Source organism: Anopheles arabiensis, chromosome 2, assembly GCF_016920715.1.
Source record: "Anopheles arabiensis isolate DONGOLA chromosome 2, AaraD3, whole genome shotgun sequence".
NCBI lineage: Eukaryota > Metazoa > Arthropoda > Insecta > Diptera > Culicidae > Anopheles > Anopheles arabiensis.
In genome coordinates this window covers 49497030-49509737 of record NC_053517.1, presented here as the reverse complement: position 1 = coordinate 49509737, position 12708 = coordinate 49497030, and the positions used below count along the sequence as shown (strand labels likewise).

Below are 12708 nucleotides of genomic sequence, written 5' to 3'. Positions count from 1 at the left end.
ACTAAATCCTTTTGCTTTTGTAGCCAGCACAATGAGCCTAAAAGCGAATGCGGTCAAGCAAAGGCGATGCTGCAAGATAAAAATTCGGCAGGACACACCAAGTCTTCACTGTTTGCAATTGTCGTTTGATGGGTAAGATAAAGAGAGAGATAGTGGTCGTGGTGGAAAACTATCACTTTCACTGGTATGATTCTGAACACCAGGGGGAGAAAAAAATCCCCCGGAAAAGAAAACACGTGCACTCCAGTTCCAGCCAAACACACAGTGCCTTCTTCCTGGAACGAATCCAAATTATTAGATTCCTTACGTTCTTAGTTACATAGATCTCTTCGGGCCGAGACCGATGACCTTTCGGTTGGGTTGAGTTTGGGAAGGAAGGGATAGGGAGGAAGAAAACCATAAGAATAACAAAGCAGTTCTATTATGTGCGAGCATGTGACCATTTCGCATTCATTGCTAAAAACACTTCTAAGCGCGCCCCCTGCCAGGGACGAAGGGTCTCTTCTCTAATCGCATCGAACAAGGGACTCGTCGTCGTATGGGTTTCGTTTGAAGCAGCCAAAAAAAAAGTGAAAGACAAGGTTCATCCGGGATGTGGAAGGTCGCAGCCAAGACTTGTCCGCTCCATGTGGCTCTACGGAAGAGCTTTTAAGAGGAGGAATGGGGGAGGGTTAGCTGAAAACCATAAATTAACATAAATCATTTTTGGAGCGTCGTTTTTAATTTGCGCGAAACAAATGTCCAATTTTGGTTAATATGAGCCAAGTGTTGACGCTTTGAACATTTGAAGCTCATAATTAATAATTTTGTAAACATCAAAACAAGCGTCACTAAATTCGTAGAACCTCTGTTAGTTACCTATTATTTTCGTTTCTTTGCAGGAAAATGTGTCGATGTATGAATTAATGCCTGTCGAGGTATAAGAAGGGCAAATTGAATCCATAAGTGATTTATTAGCTGTTATAGCTTGATGGTAAGTGTGTTATTGTTATATTGGTTGTACAATCAATGTGTATACGCGATCTAAATGCTATTAATCTAGCCACATCAAAGTGGTTTATTTACACAAAAAGGCTGAATAAGTTCATCTAAGGGTTTATGGTATAGCTCAAAAATTAAGAAATGGTTTACGAATTACAGAGTATTGGGAAGCGTAAACAATTAAAATAACATTATTGTAATAACGTTCACTTTTGGGGAATTTTTGCCTACCAATCCCATAATACACCTGTATCTTCACCAATCATACCCTTTTCCGTTGGTGAAATGTTGAAATCTTTATCGTCCTCTGCTCTCCCGCCATAAAAAATAGACGATGCATTCGATTTCCATTCCAATCCTTCTCTGGTGCGCCACAACGCTCATGTTACAGCGCTGGAAGGAAAAGAATATATAAATGCCCAGTAGCGAACCGCGGGCAACGTCTGAGATGACGCGGAGAGGCTATAACGGGTGGTGATGGAGGGATGTTGACGTACACCAGTTTGCTTCTCACCCAACGATGACGAGGAATCTATGGCGATTACACATGTGATGACGAATATAGCGCGAATTCAGCAGCGGGATGTAGATCAAGGTTAGCATGACATCATATGGTTTATGGTTGCAGTCATTTCATTCCAGTCGATTGGGACGGGTGTAAGGGGTGAACAGTGTTTTGGATGACCTGATCTAATCGGGTCAAAGGGTCGTAGAGGTAGGGATGTATCGCCAAAATTCACAAATGTTTACGTGTGTGCATTTTTATGCGAAGGGATGTTGTGGATAGGCTGAACGTGCGTTTTGCAGCAAAAAGCTACGTTTTAATGTTTGTTTTTAAAAATATATAATTTGTGTTGAAGATGGTTTCAATCGATTTTAAGTTATGCTATGATTTTAGAAATTTTAGCGTTATTTCAAACTCGTACGACTTAAGAAAGGACTTTCTTATAACGTAGGATTGACTATCCTGCTATAAATCAATTATCATGAAATATACAATACACATAACGGTTGTTGACAGAAGATGATTTTAGCATTATTTCAAATCATTATAGAAAGGACTTTCTTATAACAGTGACTATTATAAAGCTATATTATATTATACATATATAACATACATAAAACTCAGCGATTGCTATAAATCAAATAATTAATGAGGAAAGCAAAATGCGAACCCAATATATAATAAGTTCTTATTTGTAAAATTTACATTTGAAATATTTAAATCCAAAATAAACTACTACCACTACTACTATACAGGGGCTATGCTCTTGATTATGAAATTAGTAAAATAATGACTACAGTATAAGCAATCCATCTAATAAAAAATTTTTATAAATCATACGCATTATTGAAACATTTTTGATACTTTTTATTTCGTTTACTGGAAAATACCCTTTTATAGAAAATACACAAAATACATTTATGGCTTTTAATATTTTTGGTCTTATTTTACATGGTCCTGTAATTTTCCATTTGTGCCGACGGTGCTTTCTCCTATGAACTATGTGAGTTGGTGTACAGAAGTCATACAGAACAAGCCTTTTCTACTGATCATACTTTGGCCTTCCTATGCTTTTAGAGACGCACGAAAAGCAGAAAACGCTTTGTTCAACACTTCTTTAAATGTATTTTTCATTCTTAATTGCTTTAGTTCAACTGAACCGACCACAATATGCAAGTGCGTGCGGTGCGAGATCTGGCAACGTTGCACTGTTATGCCTCCCGGCCGGTAAAACATTAGCTTGTCCCGTGCTCACTCACACAACTGTACGCACTGGTTGGTGGTGCTTGCTGTTTGCAATACCTTCGTAACCAAGGGTTACACGAGAGGGTGTGCGTGAGGGGATGATGTTTTGCGTGTATGCTTCGTTTGACAGTCGCGTTTTTCCGCCGCTCTTGTCCTTCAAGAATTTTTGACAATTTCACCTTTCTACCCGGGCCGACCGTGTATCCGTCAAGGTCAAGGAGCGACGAAATGCATTTGATAACTACCACTTGACTCTAGCCGGTTTTACGTATTACCGTGTCCGTTGCGCATACGCAACAGTGAAGTGGCTCGCAACAATAACACAACTGTCATAATTTCACGATCAAAACTTACCGAAAGGGCAACAACAAATGATTGTCACAGCTGATCGAAATGAAATGGACGCTGCACCCGGCCGTAGCAGTAAATAGCGCTGAACTTGTCGCTACGAGAGAAGGTCACACACTGATGAGCTATATCTTGCAAACACCTCGCTGCAATCTATTGCGCTCTCTTATCATTGGTCGCACGGTACGAATTTTCTGCACACACCCAAACGAGGGTGAAGGACGAATGAAAGTAAACCCATAAATTTTACGCCACTGTTTCGGACGCTGCGGCTTTGTGGTATCGTTTATCTTGGCACTGTCCTCACTATTGGTCTCTTATCACTATATGATGAGGCAAAACTCATTCGAGCGTATGTTGAATGCGACGATGAGAGACGGCGACCCAAACAAACTGTTTGACGTTTGTGGTTCGATGCTGTCAGTTAACCGCTGACAGCATTGTGCGCCAGATGTACGGCAACGGAGGTAAGCATGTGTTCGTATGGCCATGTTTTGCTTGGGATGAGAATGTGTGAGTGTGCTACCATCGTCGTAAACAAACGGGCACTGACAAATGAAGTGTGTGTGTGTGTTTTTTTTCTTTCGATAATAAAAAGTCATGCTTGGCATTTATCGTTCAAAATAGAAAAAGTGGTTGATAATGGTCGGAGAATATGAGGTAAAAAGTAATAGAATTATAGTTCAACAAAGCGAGGAATCGAACGAGATTGGACCCTTTTTTCAGCGTCACAGTTTATAGAAGCGATAGCTCACCAATACCAGCTCAAAGCTGGCAGTCAATTGAACGCGCTGTGAGCGCTACCTCTCTCCGGGGAGAATTCTTGTGCGCCTGTTACTTTCTCTCGCCGTTGGTCGAAATGCCCGAGCGTTGTTGGTGCTGCCATCTTTTTCGCCATGCTGGTTTCCGGGCACCATCGCGTACTCGTCCGCAGGGGCGATACCATGTGGGGAAGATTTGTGTTCGCCCACCATTGGCAAGAGTAGAGGGTGAGCCACGGTGGTTCCGTCTCGCAGCGTGTTCTGTGGATCTGTGGATTTAGCCTCGCGTGTGTGGACGGAGATGGAGATGCCGTGAAAGAGAGCATCATCGCATGTGCATTGAATCTTGTCGGCTTGATTGCTTACTTTCATTCCCATTCGCACTGCTTTCTAGCTCAGGTGTCTCGGTGTCTCTTTCTATTGCCTTCGGTGCCCCGTACACCAAACGCATTCCGGTCGTTGAGATTACCGCTGGTTGGCTTCTGGCGGGAGATACCGCTTATTGGCTGGTCTCCTGGTATTTTGGCAGCGCTGCTGCCGACGGAACTTTTTTCCGGTCTTTCCGAAACGGCCAGGCAAGTTTTTCGATTTGGAAAATTTTAAGCAACTTTTGCGACTTCCTACGGTGTTGCAAAGCAACTGAAACTTAGGCACGATATACGCCGCCGTAAGAACGGTTAATATGTTGGTAAATCAGCTCCAATCGCTTTTTAATGGTTTCTAACCGGCGCTTAACTTCCAATAAAACTTATAACTAAACTACAAATCTCCCTTAATAGAAGCCAAAATGTTGTTTTATATAGCATTTCATACGTTTGTTCATGCTTTTCTTGTGATGTTGGTCGTTTTTTATTGTTCAACACATGAATTTGACCATATACCGAAATAATTTTTGAAAAGAATAATAAGGAAATAAAAACTACCCGTCAACTGACCCAAATCATCCCATGTATGCAGCAATAAGTACAGACAATATAAATCGGAAGCTAAAAGCTAAAACCTTCCTTTATGTGGTTTTCTGTACTATAAAAAGTTATTTTCAAATAGAGTCTGCATTTTTACCATTCAATAAAAAAAACTGCAATATTCAAATAAAACAATTATCGCGGCTTCTATCTCCCGCAATTCTCCGCATAAAAGAAGATAGATGGATGTGTTGTTTCTGTCCCGCTTGTTCTTTGCCTTCTTCTCTTTCGTTCTAATGTCAATTATTCCATGTAGTCAGTTTCTTCTGCCATGCAAACGCGTTCTAACGAATTGCTTTAGTTCTGTGGTTTCTGACGAAATAATAGTTTTACAATTTGTTATATAATGTAAAATAGATGTCTACAATTATTTCTACAATACATTTTATTTCTTAAACAACAACATCGCATTGTGTGTGCTTGTGCACCTCTTTTCGAAAAATAAAGTACGGTTAGGCACTAGTTTTGATCTAAAAAGAACCAAAATCCCATCAAAGCCGTACGAGATTGAAATAAAATTGCTAAGCTGCAACTTCTTCACTAAATGCTGTGCAAAGCGAAATTGTTCATTGTGTACCCGGTAACACTTAGATGTAGTTTCTTTCAATTTACCAAGTTGATTTACAGTAATGATTGCAATGAATTATTCCATGGCTTCTTTGTACCAGTTATGTGATTTTTTGGTTCCATTTTTAGTTGATTTTGTACAAATAAACTATCCATTTCGATGCAGTTTTGCGAAAAGCGAGCGATTGCAACGGGTTTCGTGTTACGAAAAGCAGCAGCAAGGGAAGAGATTTTCGACTTGTTGTGTGTTTTTTTTTCTTGTTACCCTCTACGCCCCAGCCATCCCATTAGCACACTTGGACGCCTTCAACAGTCATTTTTCATCATGCGTTCCTTCCCTGCCTCGCAAAGGCGATTCCCAAGGGTAGCGTGGTGAAGCGAAGCACAAACCATCCATCCATTCGCCTTCGTTTTGAATGTGCTGTTCTTCTAGCGTGTTGGTCTTCTTTCTACTCATGCCTTGGCGGCTTGATGTAGCTAATGGTTTACGGAGTGGAAGGGACGGAAAGACAATGAACAAAAAAAAGGAAAAAAATACACACACACATACCCCGGGGTTCATTCCTATCGGATTCGACGGCTTGGTGATGTTAAGGGCAGATGGTTTTTCTGAATAATTTCGTCTCTTTCTGTTTCGCTTGAAATGCGGCTCTGTTAGGGGTTGCATGTGTTGTGTCCGATGGGAAGGGGACATGATTTGTCATTCGACACTTTATCCTGCCATTCGTACGGTGCCTCCTCCCCTCCATAGAAAATGGCTTATGTATGCGCGAGGGTTGCTTGAATTTTCCCCTCCAACGGTGGCAGGGGATTTTTGTGTAGCCACCTGGATTCCATTTCTCCACTACATAGCCACACAAAGGGATGGATTTTTTTCTGTAGGATGGGCAAAACGGTAATCTGTGAAGGGTAGTTTTCCACTAGCGAGAACGAGAAAACCATTACTCTCAATCCAACACATCCATTTGTTTCGTAGGAGAGGGAAAGCGCCCATCGTGTAAGTGTGTATGAGTGGTTCGTATTTGATGCCCTGCGAATGTGTGCGTTAATGTGATTCTATTTTTTTTCAATCTCATGTTCTTCTTACTAGCTGCGTTTGCCTCCACCATTGCCGTCAATCGCTCAGCAGTCGGTTGAGCAAACGCGATAGCTGTATACAAATTTAGATGTGCAGAAGCGAGAGATCCGCACAAAATGACTTGGTGTGTTACCGCGGGAATTGCGCACGAATAACAAAGAGGCGGTGTGAGAGGTCGGGACGTTATTTTCTGATTTTGTGAAACTCGGAATACATTTACTTGTGCGTGGGCTTTTTAAGAGTTTTACCATCTTTGTGGTGTTGATTTGTAGTGCTACATCTATAAATTGATGATTCGCTCGTGCTGTTGATTGTGTGACTAGGTAACGTGATTATTTTGAACATTTTTTTCCAATGCTTGAAATGTTTTGTTGCCAGATAACAGGAACTTTTATGTGGACGACGAGGATCAAGCACTACGCAAACTAAGCGGGCGTTTAGGAACTCGAGGTCCTGAGAGGGCTCTGAGTAAAAGAACCACCTCCGCATATAAGCAAATTATATTCTTGATCTTTTTACTATGGTGAATACCTTAATCTTCCTTTGCGCGCAACTAATATTCAGGGCCTACTGTCGTGAGATCGCTTAGGGCCTCCACTAATGTACTTGTTATCCATTTCCAATGGCGGATAATGGTTAGTTGAGATCCTATATCCTGTTAAAGTGTCGCGAATATATTTACATAATATCTTTCATCTTCAAGATTTTTTTCATCTTTTGTTTGGCGTAACCAGCTACTCAGTCATGCCGGCCTGTACAGATTTTCGAGAATTTTTAGTAAATACTACACAACCGGATCGTCAGTTCTTGCGCTACGGTGGCCGGTCCATACTAGGGTTGAATTTACCACGGGACATGTCCGCTATGGTCTATCAGTATTTAGTATACAGACGGAACTGATCTTTTAGTATATGCACGATAATTAGAAGTTGTTAAACATTTCAACGTTTACTATTCATGTGTTTCCTTTATTATATTGAATTCTTGAAATGTGTAGAAAAAGCAAAATAAATCTTTTGATATTAATCTTTTGTGTTTTTTCTTCTTTTCTTTATAGGATGTTCCTACAATGAATGGCGAGTAAAGATCCAATTATCTGTGCGATTATTGGTTTAACAAAGGGCTTAAATACGAAAAGCCAGTAATTCGTCTTCTCACTGTGAATAAATAAAGGACGAAAAGGTAAGTTTTGGTTATGAATCTTCTTCTAATTCATAGCATTTGATTGAATTATCAATATATTCGTGACTTGATAAATAAAGTGGCAGGTTTAGGCTATCGGAGATACTCAGCGGCCATTTATAGTGCTCTGCGAAGGGAGTGGGGGGAGGGGTGTAGTCTTCACTCGTCTATGTAACTGACAACATATATTTTCTAAGGGTACTGTTGGGTGGAATTGTGAGGTGGGGGCTCCTATCATGCATGGGGACCCATTTTTATGCCCTCTACTCTACCGTTACCGTACTCTTACCGTTAAAGCTTTTGTTTGGATTTACTATACCATTAGCATACGAGATTTAAACGAATGACAGGTAAAATAGACCTGATCATACATTTGTAGTTCAGTCCTGTCTTTTATGAAGAAACGTTCATTGATACCAGAATCTAATTAAACAAGAGTGCGTTGACAAGGGATCGAATATGAACACTATGTTCATCGTGATGATCATAACTAACATCTGGTACATAACTGTGTAACGATCTTTTTTACACCATTCGATCGAGCTGATCAATTCTGATGATCACCTCAAGAGTATTATCGTTAGCATAATTATTTGTTATCTTTTTGGCTTATATCATCGTTAGTATCTTTTCCTGATTTGTGGTAATACCAATGGATGGTCTTAGGACATGGTAACCATAAAATGATACATACGATGAGTAGAAGTCCACTTATTATGGCTCTACTGGAATTCTCAACTGCAATGTTACCAAGATGAATATTTGCTTATGGGCGGAAGAAGGGCCTTTTTGGGGGGGCTCCTCAGTGGATAACAGGGGCTCAGTCCATTCGAGGTTTAAATCCGTGACGGGCACATGTTGTTGGATCGACTGCGGATGGATACATGACTGCGCCGATCCCGTGGTGCCTTCTAACCTTTAGCTGAACGAAGCTGATAAAAGAAAGTTTTTACGAGTCCATTTTGTTCATTGTGTTCTGCCTTTCTAAGTCCTTGCACTGGAAAAGTGTTGTTTCTTTTACACCGGTGGAATGGTTCTAAAGTTGTTTAAACTTTTCTTCGGCTTTCTTGATCCGTACAAAATGGCGATCGCTGTGCGTATGTGCATGAGCGTATGCTCTTTGTATGCTTCATGCAACTAACCGTCACTGCTTTACATTCTCTTTTCCCCTCTACTCTTCCGACATCCGCTGTCCCCTACCCACCATTTCCATTCGATCCATTGCTGTGTTCTCAGCATCGAAAAGGAGGGTTATACTGTACAGCAGACGCTCGAGCTGGGTGCTGCAAATGTAACAAAATCGTAATGGCGGAGCACGTCAGTACAAGCCAAGCGTCCCATCGGTGCACATCGGCCGTGCCAGGGGTGCTGTAAATTTAACAAAGCAAATTGTTCCACCAAACATCTCTGCTGCGAACAAGAGGAGAGAAAAGGAGAGTTGTTTCCCGTTTTCTGTCCCCTTTGTTCAGCTCAGTCACGGCGAGGGTTCGCTCAAGAAGCAGCAATGTGATTCGAGTGTTTCTTTCATCCATTCAAAGCATAAGGACATTGCTACGGCTGCGGACAGGATCGAAACCAAGGGTACGTACAGTTGGATTTGGTGTGTTAGTGTGTATGTGTGTGTATACAAATATTGCTTTTTGAAAAGAGGGTTGAAAAGGTTTCATTTCCTTGCTCTTCTCCCCTTCTGATGTTCCCTCCAGTAAGGGATTTTCTCCCTGCTTTTAAGCCAATTTTGATTAAAACGCCCGAAAGTGGGAAGACGTATAGTGGCAAACATTCCATAAATAAAGCGTAAACCATAGGAGAAGAGCGATCGACGGTCGGTTTAAGTGGTATGGGTTTTACTTATATTTTATAGAGCTATATTTTAACCACTGGTTCTGGTTTGTGAGTGAAAGAAACATCTTTATTCATTGTATAAACTTGAAGTCTGAATTATGGAATGGTGTTATACGTGAGGGTGAGTGTGGAAGTTGTTTTATTGCCCAGTTGTTTGATCATCCGAGCCTTCACAAGTATAACCGAGCAAGGAAAAAAAACCAATCTCCAAACGATCAGAAGATTAATTCTGTTCTCCCTTTTCTCCTTGGTTCGTGTTAGTCTCTCGATCGCTTTTGACCATAAACGTGGAGCAAAAAAGAAACGCGATAACAAGTAGCTAAAAAACGGCGTTCAAAGGGACAAAGAGCGGTCGAAGCGGGCAAAGAACTGGAGCTCAGCCAGCACAGGATGATAATGGTTAGGCAGGATCAAGTGGGACGCCTTGGGAGCGTGTGTCCCGCGGGGAAAACGGGTGTTTTAATGAAGGAAGCAGAAGTGGAAGAATGACGAAAACGTATAAATTATGTTGTCGTCATTTTCGTGTTGTTCATTCTGCTTCTTCTGTGTTTACTTTTTGTTTTTCGCTTCAAGAGTGTTGTTCGTTATTTTATCTTTCCTCCATTGCACGATCCCGTTCTCTGCTCCCGAGCACCGAAGGCTGCGTTTTTGTGTTTCATTTCGTGGTGTGGTGTTACGGCAGAGGAAGGGGAAAGTAGAAGGGAACTCTGACAATTTCGAAGTGGAAAATGGCAGAACGGAGAACACAAAAGAAGGGTGGAGATCCTTTGCTTCTCCCTCTCCCTTCAGGCGGTGTTCGTGCTCATTAAATTCCTTCCCTATCCTTTCTGTGTAACCGCTCAGGTTAGTGACAGGGATAAAGGGAGTATTCTACCGGTGTCAAAAAAATTAGGTTTTTTTAATTTTATTAAATTAATTATTTTATGTTGCGTTATAACTTACATGAATTACGCTTGGATTTTTTTTAAAGTTTTGTTTATATTTTAAAATTAATCTAAACATTGATTGTCAATTTATGCAATAGAGATTATTAATTAATGCAACCATCAATTATTTGTTGCTTAAAGATTTTAATTATATTCAAGGATATTTTGATCAATGTTTTGTTTGTTTACAGAAAACATTCAGACCTTTCTTGTGAAAATTAAATTGATGCGGTCTGGCTAAACTAACTTTGTATATCATAACAAATAATACAAACGAATAATATGAAAAGTAATAGAACAATAATAAACATCAAACATATTTTTGTATAATCTGCATATATCTAATCGGTAACTAACTCGTGGTACAGTAGTCAACTCGTACGATTTAACAACATACCCATCATGGGTTCAAGCCCCGAATGAACCTTGTCCCATACGTAGAACTGACTATCCTGCTATGGGTAATCAATAAGTCACTAAAAGCCAACCCCACTAGTGGCATTGACCAACAACGGTCGTTGAGCCAAAGATAAAAAAGAAGCTGAATATCTATTTATACATGAATATGGGGTTTTACGATCTCAACTAAATTGTGTCATTCCTGTTGCTTGAAAAAATAAATTACTGGACAGAATTAAAAAAAAATCCAAAAGAAAATAGGCAAACTCCAAATATAATATTGTTAACAGATATAATTCACATATCTCCTTTGCGCACACATCGATCTGAGTAGAATGCTCCCTTAGCTTCAAAGTCCAAAGGGGGAATGCGTGTCGTCATCATCAGTAAGGGTGCGGAGGACATGCAATGACTTAGGCGAAAATGGAACAGATGATAAATTTAGGGAACAGTGGTGACCAACGGTGTGAGGGAAAAATGGAAAATGGACATTAATAATAATAATGGCTTACTCGGCCGGGCTGGCTTTGCGCGCGCCCCTACAGATCCTGCAGGGATAATAGGTCTTTTGCCCCGCATGCTGTGAGTACTGGAGCTGCGAACGCGGGATAGACGAAGGCAGAGAGAATGAGAAATTTCATGGTTTCATTCTTTGATCGTGGTGCTTTTTTGTTCTCGATAATGTGACGGATCGAGATGATCGATCAGTCTCTTGGCTTTTTTGAAGACAAATGCATTGGACGGTGGTGCCTAAGAGAGCAATGTGTAACAATTAAATAGGATTAATTACATTATTGTTGTACTTCTGATGAATGATGTTTGTTAACTATTAGAAATAGTCTTATCGCATCAAACTGAGTATTGCCGCATTAGCAACTGTATTGCCTTCTACAGCATCAGGCTCATATCAATTCTTAGCTAGGCTACTCTAGCATTAACCATAAATACTTGGGAAAAAATATTATTTTATCTTGGTGCTTTTAAGTTACATGGTGATAAATTTTAATACAAAAAGTCTCAAATAATTGTTTTTGCTCTAATATTATTTTTTTGGTCTTGATTGCGGATGTCATGCAATTCGAAGAGTTCCAGTGAAACGTAAGGTATTGGGCATATTTGTCATCGTCATTTTTTAATCTGTTCCTGTTCTGCGTTCGTCAGGATAAGAAAAAGAAACCAAACATCTGTAGAACGATTTCCCAGCCTATTCTAGTTCCTAAAATACTTCAGGGCGTTTTTCTGTTTTTTCCTTTTCTACTTTTTAAACTGAAAGACACACACACGCACGCAGCCACACAGCTACACATACACACATTTTTAGCGCATTCAAGCAATCGTAATCGCACAATGGATCAAAATTCTGTTCCCCTTCTGCTGAACGCTGTTCCAGCACATACCCATTTTTCTATAACCTCCCTCATTCCCCTATCTTGGCAGTGTCGTTTCTACCCCACTCCGATCAGGATTGAAAATAACCGATGAGTAAACGTGTAAAACATGTACGCCCGGGCCTAGTCAGAGTGTTGTTTTTTTTTTACGAAGAGTTCATCGACAGGGGCAAACGCAAACCTCTCTTTTCAACCAGACGAACAAAGGCGCTGCTTTGCTGTGTTGAAGCGGGAAAATAGTATGAAGAATGGTAGAATGTGTGGGAAAAGACGCAGGGGGAAAAGAGGAGGGGTTGATAAAAGGAATGTCGCTGACAGACATAAGGGAACGCTTCATTCGCCCTTCTTCTCATTCCCCTGTTCTTTGCCTCATGCTCAACCGGCGTTGGCAGCATTGCGCAGTCGCCATTGCTGCAGGCAGAGAAGCGTTGGCAGCGGTCCATTTTTATATTTTTCCCTTCAGTTTCAGAGAGTGTTGGCTGGGTATGAGGGTCCGGATGTTGGAATTACCTTTCCCTGCC

At 40.7% G+C, this 12708-nt stretch overlaps 1 protein-coding gene across 1 annotated transcript in view; it reads right to left on the bottom strand.

The window, feature by feature from the left end:
* Positions 1-3482, bottom strand: part of LOC120898518 (D-2-hydroxyglutarate dehydrogenase, mitochondrial) — a 42544-nt gene extending 39062 nt beyond the window's left edge. Inside the window, 1 exon segment of the mRNA XM_040304475.1 lies at positions 3086-3482. The gene's annotated coding sequence lies outside the window, so the exon portion shown is untranslated.
* Positions 3483-12708: the final 9226 nt, after the last annotated feature.